The sequence below is a fragment of the Mercenaria mercenaria genome, chromosome 3 (assembly GCF_021730395.1).
Source record: "Mercenaria mercenaria strain notata chromosome 3, MADL_Memer_1, whole genome shotgun sequence".
Taxonomy (NCBI): Eukaryota; Metazoa; Mollusca; class Bivalvia; order Venerida; family Veneridae; genus Mercenaria; species Mercenaria mercenaria.
This window is the reverse complement of record NC_069363.1, coordinates 54,076,848-54,101,545: the sequence shown is the minus strand read 5'-3', so window position 1 is coordinate 54,101,545 and position 24,698 is coordinate 54,076,848. Positions and strand designations below refer to the sequence as shown.

The 24,698-nt window shown below is 35.5% G+C and overlaps 1 protein-coding gene across 7 annotated transcripts in view; it reads left to right on the top strand.

Annotated features, from left to right (window-relative positions):
* The window catches only part of LOC123524727 (neurocalcin homolog), a 128,455-nt gene that overhangs the window by 56,078 nt on the left and 47,679 nt on the right, over positions 1 to 24,698 (top strand). The window contains exon 1 of one of the 7 annotated variants that reach the window (XM_045303159.2): positions 5,074 to 5,153. The exons of 4 other annotated variants lie outside the window; for them this stretch is intronic. The gene's annotated coding sequence lies outside the window, so the exon portion shown is untranslated. Of the gene's footprint in view, positions 1 to 5,073; positions 5,200 to 18,943; positions 18,968 to 24,698 lie in introns of those variants that run through there. 2 more of the 7 variants (XM_045303157.2, XM_045303160.2) reach the window with 2 other exon arrangements.

The following is a 24,698-nucleotide window of genomic DNA, read 5'->3' as shown; positions in this document are numbered from 1 at the left end:
AATCCACAAAAAAAGTGATCTGCCAAAAAAGAAAAAGATTGATCATTGTGCATGTGAAAGTTATGGCCTAAGAACTTATATGACCTTTGACCCCTAAGTGTGAACTTGACCTTTGAGATAGGGGCCAGGGGTTTGCACGTGACACTGTCTCATTGAGGAAAACATTTTTGCCAGATAAAAATAAGATTGTTCAATGCATGTCAAAGTTATGGCACAGACAAGCTCTAAAATGACCTTTGACCCCTTAGTGTGACCTTGACCTTTGGGATAGGGGTCTGGGAGTTGCGCATGACACTCCGTCTCATTGAGGCAAACATTTATGCCAAATAAAAAGAAGATTGCTTTCCGTATGGCAAAGTTACAGTCTGGACAAGCTTTAAAATCACCATTGACCCTTAAGTGTGACCCTGACCTTTGACGTAGGGACCTGGGTTTGCGCACAACACTACGTCTCATAGAGGTGAACATTTATGCCAAATAGAAAAAAAGATTGTCCATATTTACCAAAGTTATGGCCCGGACAAGCTCTAAAATGACCTTTGACCCCTAATTGTGACCTTGACCTTTAAGTGGGAACCTGGGATTTGTGGTTGACATTCGTTCTATTGAGGGATACATTCATGCCGAATAAAAACAAAATTCCACCGTGCATGTCAAAGTTACCTGACATGAACTTTGACCTCCAGGTGTGACCTTGACCTTTGAGATAGGAACCTTGGGTTTGCGCATGACACTCTATCTCAATTAGGTTAACATTCATGCCAAATATCAAATATAAACAAGATTGCTCCGTGCATGTCAAAGTTACCATCAAGTCCGGACAAACAAATCTGGATGAAAGCACGCACTAACGCACATACACCGAACAGCCATTTGGACGACTATGTCTTAACTTCCGTAAGTGGGGTCGACAAAAACGACATTAAACCCAAAACAAACAAAATAGAGTTGAAAAAGTCCTGTCCTTTCAGGGTGATTCCTTTGTTTGTAATATGTTATAATATACAATAATTACTGGCAATGGTAATGAGCCTGAAGTGGTTATTTAGCACGACTATATTCGCATGGGGGTGTAGCTTGAGTGCTAATATAAGTTTAGGAGTGCTCATTACCATGTATTAAAGGAATGTCTTTGCTGTTTATTGAGTTTGTTACTGTATACCTATACTTGATATCATCAGTTAATTATATAAAAAATATGGATACAACCGATTTTTCATCGCGACAACACCGGGTAGAATGCTGTCAAAAATGATTTTATACATCCCTGATGGACAAATAATCAGTTATAATGCCCTCTTCCGGTTATATTGCCAGCTTCTAGATTTTTGGCCAGGGTTACAGGAATCATGCCATTTGGCTACTTGTTATGGTACTTGGTATATAATACAAATGAGCCGCACCATGAAAAAACCAACATAGTGGGTTTGCGACCAGCATGGATCCAGACCAGCCTGCGCATCCGCGCAGTCTGGTCAGGATCCATGCTGTTCGCTAATGGTTTCTCTCATTGCTATAGGCTTTGAAAGCGAACAGCATGGATCCTGACCAGACTGCGCAGATGCGCAGGCTGGTCTGGATCCATGCTGGTCGCAAACCCACTATGTTGGTTTTCTCATGGCGCGGCTCAAATAGTGACAAATCTGTATGATTCTTGTGATCAGTAAGGTTGCTGATTTTAATAGATATTGGCTGAGTGTGTGGGTCTGAGAACCCAATGTTCAAAGGCAGCTGGATTTTTAATTTTGTTTGTTGTTTGCAATTTTCCATCCATTATCTCAGATACTACTTTCATCATCCCTTGCAACTTGGAATCCATGTGCAAAATTCTGTCTTGGCTCTAATGTTGTTTTTAGAAGAAAAGGGGCATAATTATAATGTAAGGAGTTATTTCCTTAATGGACTAATTTTTAATTTTGGGGAACCACAAGTGTCACAGTCCCTCGACGTCAATGTCTTCGCAGTGGATGTTGTCGAGTACCCCCATTGAAGTTAGAAGTCCCTCTTTGAAGATATGCTACATCACAGAGGATGGGATAAGTAAACAACTTCAAGCTGCATTGTCCAGGAATGAGACTGTTTTATATAACATCAAAAGTATTACATAAATGCTTCCCCAGCAGGAGATAATCTCCAGTAGAAAAGAATGTTCATAAAAATCCTCTTTTACCCTGAAGCTTTTATTGTTTAACCCATAAACTGTGCTTACTGAGAGGATATTGTAAATTTGATGTAATTAGGCATTGCTAACCTTTTGGAAATGAGATAGATCTATACAACTCATAAATATTTAGTAGCCATAAAAAGTTGAATATTTGAGCCTTGCCATTAGAAAACTAACAATAGTTGGTTTGCGACCATTATGGATCCAGACAGCCTGCGCATCCGCGCAGTCTGGTCAGGATCCATGCTGTTCGCTAATAGTACCTCTAATTCCAATAGGCTTTAAAAGCGAACAGCATGGATCCTGACCAAACTGCGTGGATGCGCAGGCTGGTCTGGATCCATGCTGGTCGCAAACCCACTATATTGGTTTTCTCATGGCACGGCTCAAATATTTAGTAGCTATAAAATGATTCTTAAACTGTCTGCTGAGCATATAACAGTTGCAATCAAGTCAGGACAGACCCTGAAATGCCACTAACTAACTACTGCACAATATCGGTTAATTATATAGAATTAGCGGTGACATTAAAAACTTGTGTTCTTTATTAAGTCATTCTAAAACCTGTTGCCATTGTGTTATGACCTGCATACTTTAAGGTCACATGAGCAATATGATTTGCTGATAGTGGCCCGGAGCTTGTCTGAACACCCTCTGTCCATTGTTGTTTGTTTTAAATTTCAGTGATTTACTTGGAACAATGTGAGATAGTTTGTCTATACAAAGTCCAGTTCTGACAGTTCAAGTTTGAAACTGGATCATGTAGGAACTAGGTCATAGGGCAAATCATGAAAAAACCTTGTCAATACTTCACCGGTCACAGTTTGAAATGTTCATGAATCTTGGTTAGAACTTTTGTTCTTATAAAGTTTAGATCAAATTCAAAACATACAAGAACTAGGTCACTAGGTCAAATCATAGAAAACTTAATTAACACTCAAGACGGCTGAAATGAAACCTGATCAGAATGTATATCTTTATGAAATCTGTCAAGTTTCAAAACTGGGTCATCTGCGACTGAAAATATATTACTAGGTCAAATCATAGGTAAACATGAAACCTGGTTAGAATGTTTATTTATATGCCATGTAGAGCAAGACATTTGTTAAGTTTAAATATCATAGCAGAAACTTGTTGACATTCTGATAGTCAAGTTTTTGACTGTATCTACATTAAAAAAAGTGGCATTATGCGCATTTTACTGCACATAGTGTGTTTTTGGTGAAAGTGTGTTTTTGGTGAATGTTTTATAAAAGCAATTTTAGGTTGCTGTGCATTTAAACGTGTTAAATTAACAATAATGCCACATAAGTATTTGAAGTTGATGCTTTAGAAATAAAGAAATCACACTAATAAAATAATAGTTCTTTTCTTCAATCTTCTACCCAGTGATCTCCCTTACCTATAGGTATGTTGAACCTATAGGTATGTTGTAGGGAAGCAACTCCTGCATGCAGTTTGACTTTTCTTAAAAAGACTCAGTCTGCCCCAGTCAAAATAAGAAAAGTCATATTTGGAAACTTATTATTTCGTACTGGTAACAGGAAAAGTATGTATATTGGGTTAAAAGCTATAATTTCCTCCACCATTTTTACACACACATCTATTTCAGCTGGATTTTTACTTGAAAATTGTGCATAATTTGACTTCAAGAATGTGTATCTTTATCAATTCCAACTGGTTAACTTTGGTTCAAAAACTAGGTCACTAGGTTAGAGCATAGAAAAACCTTGAAGGCCTCATTTAAACCAGGTATTTAAATGATGTTCTTTGTCAAGTTAGAATCTGGGTCACCTGGATGTAAAATTTGGGTCACTAAGTCAGTCCTTAAAGAAATTCAGTTACCCTTATTATAGGCTATAATAATATGTCAGAACTGAGAAAGCAGGGCATATTGATTTAACAAATTGTGCTTCCAAACCATTTTGTCAATAAAGTACTTCTAATAAACTACTTTAGTAGTTTTATTGACTTTTGAACAACTGTCACTTTGTTAAGTAGGTATTCCCCACTGCATGAAGGGTGGTCACAGGTAACTTGATGTTTAATTTTCAATGCCGGATTTATTGTAATATTGACCTTTGACCTAGAGACCCCTAAAACAGTAGGTTTTTTTTACTGACCATAGACCATTGTGTTATATAGTAAAATGACCATAGGCTTAATTATTAATGTTCTTCAGCTAAAGATCTTAGACAGTTTTTAAGTATCAAGGTCACTGTGACATTGACCTCTGACCTCCTGACCCAGCAACAACAGGTTTGATCTACCTAATGAAGTTATTTATCACCTGTGAAAAGTTCCTTGTTTGGTACCTTTTGATATATTGTTATTTTCTTTTTATTTTAAATGGAAAGTTGTTGTTAGAATGTCTGTGCTGTCAAACTATGGATTTCAGGTAATACCCAGGGTAAACATTAATATCAGGTAGTGTCCACAGTTGTCAAACATATTCTATAAACTGATGTTATGAAAGTGTAGTAGTATCCGTATGTAAAGTTTTGGACACCTGGAATATATTTTGTTCTTTTTGACTTCTGAAAACTTTAGGGATGGGGGCTCAGACAGGACCCAGCGAAAATGAGAATCTAATAGTTATTTTTCTGTTGCCTTGCTGCAGCTAGACCAGTCATTCCATTGACAGCTTTTACTATAGTTCGCACATGAATGAAAATGAATGAAAACAATTATAGGTGAGCTGTAAGTACCAATAATGATGAGGATGTTCAATAACAACAGGTACTCCATGCTGACCGACACATTTGTTTGCTATTAACCAATTTATAAGCTTGGTAAGAGCAGGAGAAAGGGTACCATACTATAAGCCAGCCAAGATATATTGATCTGAAGATATTTATTGCTAGCTTTTATATAGATCTCAATTTATGACACTGTTCAAATCAGGAAAGAGAGGGGAGGATTTGTGATATATGGAAATTACAGTGGTGAAATTGGTGGAAAGGAAAATTTTGGACAGATATTTTAATTGGTAATTCTCTTTGCTAGATTCTACGGAATTAGCTTATCACTGACAGGTCAGAAACTGTTTTCATGTTTATTGCAGCCCTGGAAATTACTGGATTTTATTTCATTCGCTAAAATGGTATGATCAATAGAAAGCCCTAATGTGGTTTTCTCCCCAATGAGACAATAATCTAATGACTGAAGATTTAAGATGTCTGTGATGCTCAGTAAATATAGTTTGGTTTTATCTTCTCTTCTCTTCCGTACTCTGAAATACTGCTTTTTCCTGAAGGCTGGGAAATGGAATGGTATAATAACCAGGATTGTTCTATATGGAGTTATTAATTATCTATATGTATAATTTATAGTTTTAGTAAAAAAATAATTTTAATCTTCATTTTCTTAAGTCCACATTGCTTGACCTCTAATACTTAAGAGCGGACATTTAGTTTCCCTAAATTCCCTTTTCTCTAAAACCAATTACACACCCTTTTTTCCTCTCCTCACTGTCTTGTAAGCTGTACGGTCGTAAATGTTTAGACACTTCCAAGATGGCGGACGCTGAAAGTCAACACAGGTAGGTGTTCCAGTTTTTCATTAATAACATGTTTTCTTCAACACTTTTACCAGCCACACTTACAGCAAATGATAGCGGAATAACATGTTCCTCCGATGCATTATCTAAGAGTTTGTTGATTTCATTGTTTCTCGAATTATATTGACGCAAAATGTGCCAATCTGATGAAATTAAAATCGAATCGAGGAACGCACATTATTTTCGGTCGTATCTTATTCAATATTTATATCTGTTTGAATATTTCTGTGGTATTTTGAAGCGTTTTACTGGTTCTTTACGATGGTAATGCTTGATCTTACGAAACAGATCTGGAAATATAAACTTTCTTACGATTTTTAAATTGTCAATACAGCGGCGTAGACTATACCAACATATTCACGCTGAGCGGTGTAGACACGTTTTTTGTGAACGGTTTATACATAAAATTAAGCGAAAAAACTGAACGGTGTAGATACAAGTTTTGAATGGTGTATACATTGTTTTCCATTATGGGTTTATGCCATTCACGTGTTATTACTGTTGACACTCAGAAAGAAGTTAACGTATCTGACCATTTGTTAACGTATCTGACAGCAGTAATTTTCGTTTTTAGAATAAACATACATTGATTTTTAATATGTTTGGTGTATATTCCCATGTACATGTGGTGTGGTTTTAGTGTATACACTGATGTATACAACTGATGCTAACGGTTGGCTATAAAATGGGTTAACGTATCTGATGATTTTGTTAACGTATCTGATGATTTTTTTCTGTGTACAATCAAATGCATATCTATGTCCAGATTATTCACCCAATGTGAAAAGGTGCTTTGCACAGGTAATTGTTACATACTTTCATTAAGAACGTATGCTAAAATCTGTACTTTTTCATTTTTCAGGTCTATAATGGCGAAAAGTCGAGCTTAATATAAAAAAGAATATATATAGAGAAAAAAGAAGAATGATTAATCATACCTTGAAAAGGAACATTTACGAGCTAAAGGAAACCGAGAGTCCATTCACAAGCACAAATTCGTTTGAGAATGATACAACAAGAATGCAAATGATGCCTAGATCACAACATGATCTGAATCTTCTTGGAGTAAAAAATCATTCTAGAAAAGTAATAAAAAAAACTGGAGATGTCAAATGCAATTATTGCTGAAGGGAGAGAGGCAGCACAAAAAAGCAACATCTCAGTCAATGAAAAGAGTATGATGAGAGTAGTCAGTGGAAGAATAGTAAAAAAGTGTAAGTGTTAGACACAATCAGAAAGCAAACAGGTCTTGGTAGAAAAGGGCTGAAAAGTTCCAACACGAAAATAGTGAGACCTATTTGTCGAAAATGACTCGACGAAGAGAGAACATGATGAAAACAGAAATCATTTAGTTCCTTGAAAGGGAACATCATGTCAGTATTCAGATGCCTGGGAAAAAGATACCAAAGACCATGAACCAAGGTGATAAGAGACAAGTGCATATCCTCAATCATTATCTAGAGAATATATATCAAAAGTATAAAGCAGAAAACCCAAACATAAAGATTTCTAAATAAAGTCCAAGACAGTAAAGCCGACAATGAAAACGTAAAGTGACAGATGAAAGTTCCTGTTGTTGGATCATTTGTTTTGGCTAAATATGAGGGCAAACAGTATGTGGGTAAAGTCCTATAGGTCGACTCCAATAAAAAGGATGCGCATGTTTCGTTCATGGAAAAGACCCGTGTCAAATGGTCGATACCACTGTTCAGATGGCCTTCAAGAGCTGATGAATTGTGGGTAGACTTTGAAAACATCATATCTTTAATCTAGAAACCTTCCCCCTATGGCAAGACCAAAAGGCAGTACAGATTGAACAATAATGACTCTGCTTTCTTTGCTAACTGATGTTCAGACTGATGTTCAGTTTACGACAATTTAACTTTAGAGTTTTTGTGTTAACGTATATGATGACACTTTTTCTTTGACTCCACTAGCAATAGCAGAAGTACTAGTATAAGTTATATTCACATAATTATGTAAATTTACATTGAATGTGTTTGAGAAAATGCAGTATTCTTTATAAACCACTTTTCCTACTGAATTTGCATTTAAACTTTAACCGTAATAAATGATTAATTTTTAACTGTTTTTTTTTTTATTTATTTTACTGATGTATGGACATTATACAGAAACGATGCAGTAGAAAAAATTGTGAGGCATAAAAATCGGTCAATCAATATGCATATGTTATGATAATGTTTGTTGTAATAGTTCTTTTTCACATTTCCATTCATTAGATGTGTTCATTCATTCATTGTTGCCTTTCATCAGATATACCTCTGGTTTACGCATAAAATTATTATCATATATATATAAACATAAAATAATTAGTATTAATCAAGTAAGGTAGTAAGCAAAAGATTTTTTTAATATAGTTACCTTTGTAATATGATAGTTATTGTAAGATTTGTGTTAAACAATAGCGGTGTAATTTTGAAAGAGATATGAAAGTGGTCAGTTAACAAGAAATGTTTCATTTGATTACACTATGCAAAACGTAGAACAAAAACGAAAACATTGTTAATTTTGATTTACATACATAAATGTTTCTAAATTTCCATAACAAAGTTTTACATGATACAAAAGTGTAATTTTGTCAAACTTAATTTCACTGATTAACGTATCTGATGAGGAAAGTCAACACTTAAAAAATATGATTTTTTTGGTGTATTTAGTTGGTTGGGAATCACCCATTATCAGTATTATGAAACTTGTATGTTGTAATTTCAATGAACATTGAGATAGGTTTGATCAGATTTACTTTCATTTTTCCCATTTTCAAAAATGAAGTTGGAACTTTAAGTGAATTTGAACGCGTAGTTAATTTACATATATTTTTAAATGGAATTTTTAGCATAGCCAAAATTAACTTGTATCTACACCGTTCAGTTTTTTCGCTTAATTCTATGTATAAACCGTTCACAAAAAAACGTGTCTACACCGCTCAGCGTGAATATGTTGGTATAGTCTACGCCGCTGTATTGGCAATTTAAAAATCATAAAAATTTTGAAATTTCCAGTTATGTTTCGTAAAATCAAGCATTACCATCGTAAAGAACCGGCAAAAAGCTTCAAAATACCAGAGAAATATTCAAACAGTTATGATTACTGAATAAGATACGACCGAAAATAATGTGCGTTCCTCGATTCGATTTTAATTTCATCAAATTGGCACATTTTGCGTCAATATAATTCGAGAAACAATGAAATCAACAAACTTTTAGATAATGCATCGGAGGAACATGTTATTCCGCTATCATTTGCTATAAGTATGGCCGTTAAAAGTGTTGGAGAAAACATGTTATCAATGAAAAACTGGAGCACCTACCTGTGTTGACTTTCAGCGTCCGCCATCTTGGAAGTGTCTAAACATTTACGGCCGTACAGCTTACAAGACAGTGCTCCTTCAGATACTGAATACAGCAAGACTGCTATAATGTTCATTGTAGTTTTTGGATAAAACTTCCTTCACCTTCCTGTGAGGAAATAGATTTGTTTTGTTTTTTTGCATTATAATTATAACCAAGTTGTTTAAAGTGTCTTAGTCTCCAAGGGATGTAATTTTAGATTATCAGAATCAAATTTTCAGAGAATTATTCTGTTAGTTGATGAGTTTGCATGTGCATTGCATGTCTGATTTTAAAAGCATGCCTAATATTTTGATAATAAATTAGTTAACTTGTGCAGGAAGTCCTTTGAGGCTTTCTTTTAGAAGTAAACAAATTTTGCCTTTTAATCTTTACCCTGCTGGCGGCAAGCGATACTGCCTTTGCGACCAGTGCAGACCAAGATCAGCCTGCACATCCGTGCAGTCTGATCATGGTCTGCACTGTTCGCTATTCAGATAGTAAATTTTCAGTGAACACCCCTTCGAATAATAAATGGTACTGCCCAAATTGAATGATGGACCAGTTCATTTTAGAAATTTAGCAGGCTAAAGGTTAATGAGAAAATATTGACATTTAAATTGAATGAGTAGGCAAGTGAAATTGGTATAAATGTAAACATTTTGTTTGTTTGTTAGTTTGTCAGCTTACTGTTTGTTCAGGTTGAGCAATTAGTGTAGGTGAAACCACTTGATGGACTTTTACCAAAGTTTGTCTGCAGCATCCTTGTAGGGTCCTCTCTTAATTTAAATGTGTTGTAGGGGCAGTCAGAGCAATATAAAACAATTATAAACAATTTTTTCTCATGAACTGTCTGATTGGTCATGACCAAACTTCACCTCTAGCATCCTGGCATGGACCATTCTCAAGTTTGTTCAGTGGTTCTGCTCAGTCCCTTTTAATGCAAGTTGGAACTAAAAATAGAAAACCCTTTAAACAACTTCTCATGGACCACTAGTTGTATCTTCACCATTGGTCTGTGGCAGCCTTGTACGTTCCTCTCTCAGTTCTGTTTGGCCACGTAAAGGGGACACAAGAGCCAAAAAAATGTGCCTCTTATATTCGTAGGATTGACAGTACATTTTAACAACTTCCTCTAATGAACTGCTTTATGCATCTTCACATCAAACTTGGCCTGTAACATCTTTGCATGGACCTCTGTAATCAAGTCTGTTCATATGGTTTTGCTTGGCACTTTTTAGGTAGCTGTATGAGCTAAATACAGAACATAATGGATCGTCAAAAAACTTTGCCTGTAGTATTCTTGCATAGACCTCTCTAAAGTTTGCTAAAATGGTTCCATGTGGCCCCTTTAAGGGGCAGCCAGTCTCATGCAGTTACAGACATTGAAAAATCTTCAAACAGATGGATGGACTTAACTTGATCTGAAACACCTTTTTTCAAATTGGACCTCACTCAAGTTGGTTCAATTAGTGACATGTTTTGGGTTACAGCAAAACATAGTAAAAATTTTGAATAATTTTTAATTTATTGCTTTGATAGTAGAAGTTAACCTGACCTGGTCATAAGCAAGGTCAGATGGTCATGGGGACCTCCTCAGGTGAGTGACTTGGGCCCATTTCACTATAGCGTGAGACTCCCCTGTTATTTATGTTGCTGACTGGCTAGGAAAATGCAATTGTTTAAAAGGAGTTAGTAGCTGCGATAAGCTGTGGAACGCTATTTTAAGTTTTAGACATGGTTTGCCTAATGAAAATTTTCAGTATTACCATTGCATAATGTCAGTGTATTATCAGTTTGTTACCAATTTAATGTCAGGCTGTTGTCACTTTAATGGTATGCTATTATCAGTTCAAGATAATTAAAACAAGTGCATTACCAGCTTAATGCCAGATCTGACAACGGAATGGTAATAATCTGGCAACACAGTGGAAATAAGCTGACAACAAACTGGACAGTGATTAAAATGCTTCATAATCAGACATCATCAGAAGTGACATTTTATTCAAAGAAAGACATGAAAAACAACTAACATCAAACTGACTTAAAACCTTGTACGCGGTCGGTATCCTATTAGTGTTGTAAAATCGGTTTCAAAACAAAATCGATAATCGAATCGAATCTGAACAGCTATTTCGATTCACAATCGATTATATAATCGAAAGTAAAAGCATTCAGACTTACCTATAATTATACTCTTATTATAGATTCCACTTAGGCAATACATTTCAGATAATTTGATAAAACAAAAATATACTATGCTTTTATCATTACTTGGGACTAGGGATGTTTATTAAAATTGTACTTGTAAATACTTTTCTTGATAAGTAAATTAAACAAATAACAAGTGTCAAGTGATCATGGTGAATACATTTAATGTATTTAGGGAATGCATTTTTACTTTTAACTATAAATTTCTGTAAGTATAAAATTGATTAATTTAATCTCAATCTCGTTGGCTTGATAAGATAAATATAAAACAAGACAGTTCAAGACTATTTCAAAATAAGGTTGACAAATTGCAGACACAGAGAGGTACATCGGGATCATTGTTTAATAATTCACAAAGTCCATACGAATTAGGAAGGGTTCGAATAGTTTGGGTACGAAAACATACCGTTGTTCACATATAATTTTCGGCAGAGTTTGCAAATAACAGATTGCATGTTGAAGTTTTCTTTAATAGGTGGTCCTTGTTTTGTTTTTTCGAAGCCAAAATAAGCCCACACAGTCGACTGAACTTTTCCTGGAAAGGGAAATATTTCGGTGTCGGCATTGACACTTTTTTCTGCCATATTAAAGTGTGAGAGTGACGTCCCTTGCGGTTTAATTAACGAAATGTATGAAAATAACGGATATATGGAATGAACGGAAAGGGATCAATTGCGCTAAAAGGCTAGCGACATCGATTTCAGAACTCCAACATCGATAGTCGGCGACCTGCGGCTGCCGGCGACGATTATTCGATTTAACTCGATCATCGTTTCATCACTATATCCTATACATAATGTTTACATTAGATAAGTAACTACGTCAGTGTAAAACCAGTATTGTTGTATTGTCATAGCATTGTCAGTGTATGGTAAGTTTTGTTTCCAGTTTAGTGCTAGTATATTGGTTCTTTATATTTATATCTTTAATATGAATATTAATGTGCAGTGCAGCCTGAAACTTAAAACCTTCATTTGCTTGCGAGTCAATTTTATTACAAATTAAGATTTGCAATATTTCAATTATTTCAATTTTTAATAATATAATATTAAACTTTGGACAGTACCATGTATTATTCGAAGGGGTGTTCAATGAAAATTTACTGACTGAATAGCGAACAGTGCAGACCATGATCAGCCTACCTTTGCACTGGTCGCAAAGGTAGAATCATTTGCCGCTAGCAGGCTAAAGGTTAAATCAAAAGAACATCAGAATATTTGACCAAAATAATGGTAAGTCAGCTTGTTTAATTTGACAGGGTAGCGAAAATACATGGCTTTTTAAATTTTCTGTAACTGTTTAGCACAAATAGTTGTTGAGGACATATTCTGTGTTACAATGAAAACAAATAACTATAAAATAATGAAAAGGTACTTTTACAATGTGCCCATCAATGCTGGAAAACTATTTAAAACTGAAAATAATTTTGGAGGGAGCAAAAGCAATCATACTCGGCCATTTTTATTAAGTAGATAGATTAGATTCTTTTATTTCCTCCATTCTTGAAGAGCGTAACATATACAAACAGGTAGACATAAATCAGCAAATTTACATGTAAACAACTAAATATTATGTAAAGAGTGTACATGAATAAATAACAATTTAGATACTGTGACACAGCATTTTATACTTCAGTCTTAAGCATAAATTCTACAAACATAGTACCACAAATATACATAATTATTATACCATTAATTAGCATGAGAAAGTACACCCATCTTTTAAATATGCTAATATGGTGACGATAAATAAGGTATACTCTTTTTCGTCAAAGTAACTGCATGCATTAAAACTGGAGATTTCTATTCTCTGCAATGATGAGAACAATATGAATAGGAACTAGTGCATTAAACATTGTCCACTGTTTACCTATATTAACAATGCAAATTTTAAGGTACTAACATAGTTACTTAACTAATGTAAACATTATAATATACTAGCAAAAGTTTGTCTTCTTCGAATGCCAGATTAAAGACAGGCCCCTAGTAGCCAAACTAAAGAACTGTGTAATTAGTTATATACTGTCATTTCCAAAGAGAACAATCTTGCCAGATGCTAAGATGGATATATTGCCAGTGTATTGCCGATTTGTAACCAGTGTATTGTCAGTATCTGCTCTAAGTAAATTTATATCAAATGTACTGTCAGACAGACAAAAAATCCATACCATTGTGAGGTGAGATGCTGTCCAGTGTATTGCCATTCAGTAACTAGAAACTGATAATATACTGACACTAGTGCCAGAAATGGAAATTGTAGTGCCTGCTGAGTATCATACCATGTTGTTGCCAGTTTCTTGTCAGTGATGCCATCCAATAGCCAGTCTGTTTGCAGCTTCCGGCCAGTGTGTTGCCATTGTCATGCCAGAAACGAGTTTTGTAAAGGTGACTTCTGAACAGGATTATTGGGTCATAACATTATTAAGGATGAGAATTAGGCCTTGAAAAACAAAACACAAACAACACCAAATCATAGAAAGAAAGAGTTTTTTGACATGAAAATTGAACAGCATGTAAAACATGTATATTACTTTACCAAACTAGTGTCAGTATACTGATAAAAGCATTGAATTCATGAAAAGGACTGCCTAAAGGGTCTCCACTTCCGGACAGTTAAAACGCCTTTAAAAACTCACCATTTTTAAAGAATAGTCACACATGTTCGTTTTGATGCATTTGCAATAGCGTGCGAGTGGTGAAATTTCGAACAACAAGGTGGAACACAGTTTTCAGCAATTGTTTATCTTTATTTCTTTACAAATGGTATTCATTTTCAAAGGGAAACAACTTTTTCGGAATACTTTAAGTACAAATGGCATTCATTTTCAAAGCGAGACAACCTTTTACGATTATTTTAAGTAATTGTTGAGAAAAAGTTGTTTCCCTTTGAAAATGAATGCCATTTGTAAAGAAATAAAGATAAAGAATTGCTGAAAACTGTGTTCCACCTTGTTATGTGAAATTTCACCACTCGCACGCAATTGAAAATGCATCAAAACGACATGTGTAACAGTTCTTTGAAAATGGTGAGTTTTTAAATGCGTTTGACTGTCCGGAAGTGGGGCCGCTAAAGACAGTCATTTTCTGGAATTCAATGTTTATGTCAGTATACTGACACTTGTTTCGTAAAGTAATATACATGTTTTACATGCTGTTCAATTTTCATGTCAAACAACTCTTCCTTTCTGTGATTTGGTGTTGTTTGATTTTTGTTTCTCAAGGCCTTCCTCGAAACCTTAATGTCTTCATTTGTTTGTAGCAGTAATATGATGGAACTTAATATTGGCTTTCATCTTTAATTCATTAATGCGCAATTAGCATATATACAGAAAAACATATGGTTGCAAAAAAACTGATCATCTGTCACATTTCCATATTACTTGTTTCATGAATATTTTACTATGTGTGGTTACTACAAAGAATAAATATAAAACCTTTGGGACTAACTTGAATTCTATTCTCATAGAATTACAATCAAACATCGACTTTAAAACCGAGGTTAGTCTCGTTTAATTTTCAGCTCATTTGATTTTTTGAAGAAAAAAAAAATGAGTTATTCTCATCACTTGATTGGTGTCGGCGTTGGCATTGGCGTTGGCGTTGCCTGGTTAAGTTTTGTGTTTAGGTCAGCTTTTCTACTAAACTATTAAAGCTATTGCTTTAAAATTTGCAACACTTGTTCACCATCATTAGCTGACTGTCACTCTGTACAGCAAGAAACATAACTCCATCCTGCTTTTTGCTAGAGTTATGGCCCCTATCAGATTTCTTGGTTAAGGTTTATGTTTAGGTCAATTTTTCTCCATAACAGTCAAAGCTATTGCTTTAACATTTGCAACACTTGGTCACCATCAACAGCTGACCCTGTACAGAAACATAACTCCATCCTGCTTTTTGCAAGAATTATGGCCCCCATTTGCACTTAAAAATTCAGATTTCTTGGTTAAGTTTTGTGTTTAGGTCAGCTTTTCTCTTAAACTATCAAAGCTATTGCTTTAAAACTTGCAACACTTGTTCACCATTAAAAGCTGATTCTGTACAGCAAGAAACATAACTCCATCTTGCTTTTTGCAAGAATTAAGGCCCCTTTTGGACTTAGAAAATATCAGATTTATTGGTTAAGTTTTGTGTTTAGGTCAACTTTTCTCCTTAACGGTCAAAGCTATTGCTTTAAAACTTGGAGCATTTATTCACCATTAAAAAGCTGACTCTGCACAGCAAGTACCGTAACTCTACATTGCTTTTTGCAAGAATTATAGCCCCTTTGGACTTAGAAAATCATGGTAGAACTTTTCTATTACTGTTAAATCATAACTTTAGCATGCTAATAAATTCGTCTGCTGGAATTCGTTTAAAATTGTAAGTTCATTCAATTTGCTCCAAAATGGAGAAATATTGTCAGAGTACAAACAGCTTGGAACCTGATCAGACGCCGATTTAATCGGCGTCTGATCTGGTTCCAAGCTGTTTGCAAAGGCTGTTAAATTCGCCTGCAGCAGGCTAAGGGTTAATATTCATGGGGGACTAATTTTCATGGATTTCGTGGTTGAGTCAATCCACGAAATTTAATCCCAACAAACAAGTAAAATTCCCATTCATTTTATGTTGAAAAGTTGAATTCCGTGAATTCATATCCCAACGAAATTGCCGTTTTGACCAAAACCACGAAATTTCCTGCCCACAAAATTAAATGATTTTACAGTATACAGAGACAAAAATCTTGTAGCAGTTTAGGCCAAAATGGCTAATTTCTTGGGGGCTTAGATTCATTGATGTCGAGGTTAAAAGATAAAATATAAAAGAACTTCCTGTGTTCATCGGGATTAGGGATTAAAAAATTTTTCCCCTCAATAATAAAATACAAGTCTCTCTATTTGGTTAGAAATTTATTTTTGAATTGAATTGTTAATATCTATATGTGTTTTCAAAAGAACTTTATTTATGGCAAAAGGTAAAATTTAAAAAAATACAACTGAATGTTTCTTCAGATAACTGTAAGGACATACGAAATGTGAATTTTTTAAGGAAAGCGTGCATTGTGAGAATTACACAGGAATATTTTCTAATTTCTTAAAATTGTCATTACAGTAAAGACTGCCTTAGCGACCCCTTGCTTTCAGCGACTTTCTGTCTACAACGACGTTTTTATTTCCTCCCGATCCATTTCACATTAAAATTGGCTTGTTTCTTGCAACCCCTTGTCTGATGTGTACAGCGACCATGATTTCTTGGCCCCAAACCAAGACTTCATACCTCTATAACGACTTTTTGACCAATCCTTTTAAATGGAGAAAACTTCTCTAATACATTTAATGATGGACCGTGGTTTTTGATCTTAATAACTGCGTCAACGTCTAATCGATGAAAATTAAGTGAAGCAGACTGAAAATTCATTAAAAATGATTCCATGTTTATAGGTCCTTTGATAAAACATGGAGTGCTTAAAAGTCTTTAATAAAATGCTAACTAGAACATGTCTTATTTGCCTTTAACCAAGACCTCTCGTAGTCAGATTGTGTATAGAGACTTCCTTGTCTGCAATGACCTTTTTGAAATTCTCCGAAGATTGGTCAGTGTAGACAGTCTTTACTGTAGTTAACAGTAATTATTATAAAAAGAATCAAATGATGCAAAACATATGTTAATGAAGTGAATATTATTTATAATTTTCAATAATCTTTGAAATTGCAAAACTGCTGGAAAATTTATGCATACAGCTGTTCTTGTGGGTGCAGTTTGTTAAAGTCATAGCTAGAGCTTGACTTTAGTTTATACTTATTAATTTTATGTTGATTCTGAAACAAATTCTACAACTTATATTAATCACTCTCGACACCTCATTCCTGATGGAATCCATTGCCACAAGGGTATCAGAGAAGAGGTCAGTTTCCTTTTGAATGCTGAGCACCAAGCAAGGAAGCTACTGGTACCATTTTTCAAGTCTTTGGTATGACACGGCCGGTGATCGAACCCATGACCTCCCGCCCTCGAAGCAGACGCTCTACCACTAGGCTATCGAGGGGGCTCTGTTGAACACTTGCCTATAGGGCAGCTTCTTAGAAGTATGTCTTGGGATTTTTCATATACGGGCAACTGAGTATGATTTTTGCCCTCCCGCCCTCTACTTTGACCTGCTCCGGGCAACAGGTCAGTGTGTCAGAGAACAAAGACTGGTATCAGGCCCAGTTCATGGGTTTAATGACTGTTATTAAAGAATCTAAAGTTCATTGGTTGAAGGAGCCTGTATATATATATTGAATGTATATAACCTCACTCCAGGTTAACTGAGCGTTTAAGCAAGGCTGGGCTGAGTAATTGCAAAAAAAAGTTACCTGTGAGCCAGATATTTCCATCCACACCTACAACCAGTGATAGATTCAACTAATATATTAAGAAATGAAATGAAATTAATACTTTTCTATTTAGAACTATTTTCTGAATATAATGCATTCATCTATAAATTACAGCACGAGAGTCATTTTACACTCTAGGGTGTAAGATGAGTTTTTCCAGCTGCTAAAATCTTGTCTGGCTTGCTAGAAAATAAATGTTTTTTCTACATTAGTGTGAAAGTGTCTGATTCCTTACACTAATTATCCTATTGTTGTCGAAAGGATATGTAATTATGACCAAAACACTATATGGATATTTGTTTGTTTCACAGTAAGATTGAAATGTCTCTCACAGAGTTAATTAACACAAGTTAAATATTCTCATGAATGGCATAGCCTGAGTGAAAATTTAATTCTAGTGTTTACTAGGGAAAGTGTTCACTAGGGAAATATGTTTTATGTAGCATGTCAAACAAATTTTCTTCTTATTTCATGTAATTTCATGCTGAATTTGTTAGCAAATTATACAGGTTTTGCATGCATTGGGTGACATCACAAACAAAATCATGATATCACAATGTTAGATATAGAAAAAAGTTAAATAGTTCTTGAAGAACCCCCCCCCCCCCCGCTTCGAATAATAAATGGTACTGTTCGAACTCAATGATTGAACAGTCCATTTTAGAAATTTAGCAGGGTAAGGGATAATCCACAAAAAGAGGATGATAGAATAGATGACCCCATTATCTGATTTATGATGATAGCTCAGAGAGCCAAATAGTCCAGTCCATTATAGGTCCTTTAAGAGGCACTGCTCCACTGAAGTAAAAATTCATAGAAGATATACATGTACCAAGTAGTTCAGTTCAAAGGCCAGTTTTTGCTTGAATCCCTCTAGTCCAAAAGTCTGAATGGTTTCTTCCTTTTGTGATCACGACTTAAGGGATATGCATACTGTAGGTTAATTTTACTTTTCTGACCGGTCAGGGTCAGATCATCAGGTACTTAAAGGGGTTAGAACATTAGGGGATCTTTAGACTACCTGACTTTTGAACTACCAGGGTATATTAACCAGATTTATATTTTAAATTTAAACGATCATTGCGCTAATAAGTGAAGAAATTATATTAAGACTGTATACAGTTGTTGCACTTTATGAAGTAAAAGTAAATTACGATGTTTATAAATACTTCTTTTAACTTTATATATTAAGTAAATTTATAGTAGCAAATTATTTTCAAATGAATTGATTTGAAGTGTATCAATATACTGAATAGACAAAGTTTACTGACTGTAAATTTGTGGATTGATTTTATATTTTGGGCATTTTATCGATTGAAATTCTCCAATTGGTAAGATTTGTGGTTATTTTATGTTTTTCTTCAGTTTATTGTAATTTCTAAATAAATGAAAGTAATAAATACTGATTTAAGATGTCATGAAGGCATTCTGGTTATACTCCTAGTATTGATATAAAAGATATGTTGTTGTTTTTTGAGTTTCAAGGAAGTGGCGTCAATATTGGCAGAATTATATATGGAAGAATATCTTCAGATGTTTAGTGATAATTCCAGTGCATGTTTTTACAAGACTTTAGTAGGGTTTTGGATTGAGGCAGCAACTGTGACATATTATTTTAGTTAACCGGGCAACTGTTAAAAAATGTATGATAATTATCATCCTTATGTGATACCATGGCTGAATGATTCACTGTTAATTCTCATGCGTAAAAAATAATATGTTTATTATTATCCGAAAGTTGTGTTTGCATCTATAAACCACAGCATGTCGATCTGACTCTATGAAGGTCTGTTTGTACCTAATTCTTTCGGTTCATCGTGAACTTCCTGAAAAATATTTTGCATTTATCTGTCTGATTGAGATACAAAATTATGGGTCAAATATATTTGCACATTTTTTGCCAATTTTATCACCTATTCAAAAAAACATTTTGCTTCTTTCAACAGTAATTCTTATTGATGAATTACTTAGTAGACATGAATAAACAACATTACAATAGTTTTGTATTTGGATCAATTAATGCTTACATTTTGCATATTGTAGAGGGAGAAATAAGGAGTGTCTGTCTTTAATTCATGGATGTGGTCTAACTTACTTAAGTGAAGATCAATGTTTAGTCAAGTTTTAACAGTAACAATTGTTCTGTGTCATTCATCATTCCTCATTTACTGACACCAAGGATTCTCTGCAGAATTCTCTCCTTGGATCATTTCCTTAATTACCAATATACTTCTCTTTCTGTTGAGTGTTAAGTTTCACTCTAGAATGTCTTTGTATTCTTCCCTGGTAACTCAATTTGTGTCTTTTTAGCTCACCAGAGCATTAAGTGCTTGAGGTGGGCTATTGTGATCACGCACTGTCCATGGTATATATATCTATTCCTTAGACCTAATAGTCCATCAACATTTTTTTTATACGCCCGTTTGAAAAACGGGACGTATTATGAGAACGTCCCGGGCGGGCGGGCAGCGTCCACAGACTTTGTCCGGAGCATATCTTCTACATGCATGGAGGGATTTTGATGAAACTTGGCACAGTTGTTCACCATCATGAGACAGAGTGTTGTGAGCAAGGACCAGGTCCCTGGGTCTAAGGTCAAGGTCACTCTTAGAGGTCAAAGGTCAAATTCAAGAATGACTTTGTCCGGAGCATATCTTCTTCATGCATGGAGGGATTTTGATGAAAGTTGGCACAATTGTTCATCATCATGAGACAGAGTGTCATGCGCAAGAACCAGGTCCCTAGGTCTAAGGTCAAGGTCACACTTAGATTAGAGGTCAAAGGATACAAGAATGAAAAATTCAAGAATGACTTTGTCCGGAGCATATCTTGTTCATGCATGGAAGGATTTTGATGTAGCTTGGCACAACTGTTCACCATAATGAGAGGGAGTGTCTTGCGCAAGAACCAGGTCCCTAGGTCTAAGGTCAAGGTCACACTTAGAGGTCAAATGATATAAGAATGAAAACTTTGTCCAGGGCATATCTTCTTCATGCATGAAAGGACTTTGATGTAGCTTGGCACAATTGTTCACCATCATGAGACGGAGTGTCGTGCGCAAGAACCAGGTGCCTAGGTCTAAGGTCAAGGTCACACTTAGAGGCCAAAGGTCAGATACAAGAATGACTTTGTTCGGAGCATTTCTTCTTCATGCATGGGGGGATTTTGATGTAACTTGGCACAATTGTACACCATCATGAGACGGAGTGTCATGCACTGGTCCCTTCTTTTGAATTACTTCCCTTTGCTGTTACTATAAATAGCTTATATTGTAACTTTTTCATTACAAGTCGTAGGGAAAAATCGAGACCACTTTTCTGTAGTACAGCATGCATGTTACATCCAATTCTGAGGTGTTTTTTGAGCTATCTCTACCTGGTAAGGATTTTTGTATGGACTTGCAGTTTTTTTTTTCTCTTTAAAGATTAACTTCCCTTAGTTGTTACTATAAATAACTTACATTGTAACTTTTTTATAATTGACCGTAGGGAAAAACCAAGACCACTTTTCTGTGGTACAACATTGATGTTACTTTCAAATTTTGGGTGTATTTTAAGGTATCTCTACCTGGTAAGGATTTTTTTTGTGGACTTAAGAATTACAATAATTTCTTAAAAAAAACATTGTAAACAACTACAAAATTAAAATTCCATTTGCAAATACAGGTGCTAGTGTAAAGAAATTTGCTGTGATGGGCGTATATTGTGACATTCTGGCACTCTTGTTTCACATCTCAAAAACCATTAGTATGAAATCGATGAAATTTAGCTTGGATACTCCTTTGATTAGTCTCCTTCCAAATTAATAGCCCCCTCAACCCCCTCCGCCCCCATATTATAGAACTTAGAATAGAGATATCTCCAAAATCTTAAAATACTCTCATAAAAATGTTCCTCTGGACTTGTACCTCTACACCATGGCCCTGACTTGTCGTCAGGTTGACTCTAGAGGCTTTATTATAGGGATCTAAATTTTCTATGTAATCAATTTTGAATAAATAATGATAATTAAGTTTTAGTCAATGATTACTTTCAGTTCTTAAAATGGTCTTTGTCACATGGTTGTTCTGAGTGTCTCATATCTCCGCAAATATACATTGTATTGCAGTTTGTGCCTATACACCCTAATTGTATTCTCTAAGGAATCTTACTGATTTAGTCCTTCTGAGTGAATATCCACAAATGATAGCCTGGCTGACTTATGATCTAACAGCATCATTGATTATTATGTTACCAATAGGGTTCTTGGACAAGTCTAAGGACTTCAGGGCCAACAGGAATGTCTCACATCAATCTGTCATTGCAGCCAATTTATTCCAAGTCTGTACTGTGACATATACTCTTATATTCTCTTATTTCCAGCAGAACAAACATAGTAAAAAATTGCAGACAGAGATGTACAAATATAAACATATACAAAACATAGACCAGAAAGATAACTTAAATTAAGTTAAGTTATACTTAACTGATACTCTTGTAAATACTGTAGTTATTTCATTTCAAGATTAACATTCAGAAAAATGCAAAAGCCTTGTCTGCAACGCAACATTTTATGACATTTTTCAGTTTTTGTTATTTTTATGCCCCCGAAGGGAGGCATATAGTTTTTGAACCGTCTGTCTGTCTGTCGGTCTGTCGGTCCGTCCGCAATTTTCGTGTCCGGTCCATATCTTTGTCATCGATGGATGGATTTTCAAATAACTTGGCATGAATGTGTACCACAGTAAGACGACGTGCAGTGCGCAAGACCCAGGTCCGTAGCTCAAAGGTCAAGGTCACACTTAGACGTTAAAGAATAGTGCATTGATGGGCGTGTCCGGTCCATATCTTTGTCATCGATGGATGGATTTTCAAATAACTTGGCATGAATGTGTACCACAGTAAGACGACGTGCAGTGCGCAAGACCCAGGTCCGTAGCTCAAAGGTCAAGGTCACACTTAGACGTTAAAGGATAGTGCATTGATGGGCGTGTCCGGTCCATATCTTTGTCATCGATGGATGGATTTTCAAATGACTTGGCATAAATGTGTACCACAGTAAGACGACGTGTCATGCGCAAGACCCAGGTTCGTAGCTCAAAGGTCAAGGTCACACTTAGACGTTAAAGGATAGTGCATTGATGGGCGTGTCCGGTCCATATCTTTGTCATCGATGGATGGATTTTCAAATGACTTGGCATGAATGTGTACCACAGTAAGACGACGTGTCATGGCAAGACCCAGGTTCGTAGCTCAAAGGTCAAGGTCACACTTAGACGTTAAAGGATAGTGCATTGATGGGCGTGTCCGGTCCATATCTTTGTCATCGATGGATGGATTTTCAAATAACTTGGCATGAATGTGTACCACAGTAAGACGACGTGTCACATGCAAGACCCAGCTCCGTAGCTCAAAGGTCAAGGTCACACTTAGACGTTAAAGATCATTTTTCATGATAGTGCATTGATGGGCATGTCCAGTCCATATCTTTGTCATTCATGCATGGATTTTAAAATAACTATGCATGAATGTGTGACACAGTAAGACGATGTGTCGCGCGCAAGACCCAGCTCCGTAGGTCAAAGGTCCTAAACTCTTAACATCGGCCATAACTATTCATTCAAAGTGCCATCGGGGGCATGTGTCATCCTATGGAGACAGCTCTTGTTTGTTTGAGATTTTTGTAAGTAGCACAAATGCCTGAACTTATTGCATAGTCTTTATAAAATTTTGTAATTACCTCCCTTAAGCATGAGACTATTAATTTTTGAAATCTGTATACCTCCAGATTTATTTTTTTGTTATTTTATTTTAGCTCACCTGTCACAAAGTGACAAGGTGAACTTTTGTGATCGCGCAGCGTCCATCGCCCGTCCGTCCGTGCGTACGTCCGTGAGTAAACTTTTGCTTGTGACCACTCTAGAGGTCACATTTTTCATGGGGTCTTTATGAAAATTGGTCAGAATATTCACCTTGATGATATCTAAGTCAAGTTCGAAACTGGGTCACGTGCGGTCAAAAACTAGGTCAGTAGGTCTAAAAATAGAGAAACCTTGTGACCTCTCTAGAGGCCATATATTTCACAAGATCTTCATGAAAATTAGTCAGAATATTCACCTTGATGATATCTAGGTCAAGTTCGAAACTGGGTCACGTGTGGTCAAAAACTAGGTCATTAGGCCTTAAAATAGAAAAACCTTGTGACCTCTCTAGAGGCCATATATTTCACAAGATCTTCATGAAAATTGGTCAGAATATTTACCTTGATGATATCTAGGTCAAATTGGAAAGTGGGTCACGTGCCATCAAAAACTAGGTCAGTAGGTCATATAATAGAAAAACCTTGTGACCTCTTAAGGCCATATTTTTCATGATCTGTATGAAAGTTGGTCTGAATGTTTATCTTGATGATATCTAGGTCAAGTTTGAAACTGGGTCATGTGCGGTCAAAAACTAGGTCAGTAGGTCTAAAAATAGAAAAACCTTGTGACCTCTCTAGAGGCCATACTAATGAATGGATATTCATAAAAATTGATCAGAATGTTCATCTTGATGATATCTAGGTCAAGTTCGAAAAGGGGCCATGTACCAACAAAAAGTAGGTCAGTAGGTCAAATAATGAAAAAACGTTTTGACCTCTCTAGAGGCCATATTTTTCATGGGATCTGTATGAAAGTTGGTCTGAATGTTTATCTTGATGATATATAGGTCAAGTTCGAAACTGGGTCTACTGCGATCAAAAACTAGGTCAGTAGGTCAAATAATAAAAAGACCTTGTGACCTCTCTAGAGGCCATACTTTTCATTGGATCTGTATGAAAGTTGGTCTGAATGTTCATCTTGATGATATCTAGGTCAAGTTTGAAACTGGGTCAACTGCGATCAAAAACTTGGTCAGTAGGTCTAAAATTAGAAAAATCTTTTGACCTCTCTAGAGGCCATATTTTTCAATGGATCTTCATGAAAATTGGTCTGAATATTCACCTTGATGATATCTAGGTCACTTTCGAAACTGGGTCACATGCGGTCAAAAACTAGGCCAGTAGATATAAAAATAGAAAAACCTTGTGACCTCTCTAGAGGCC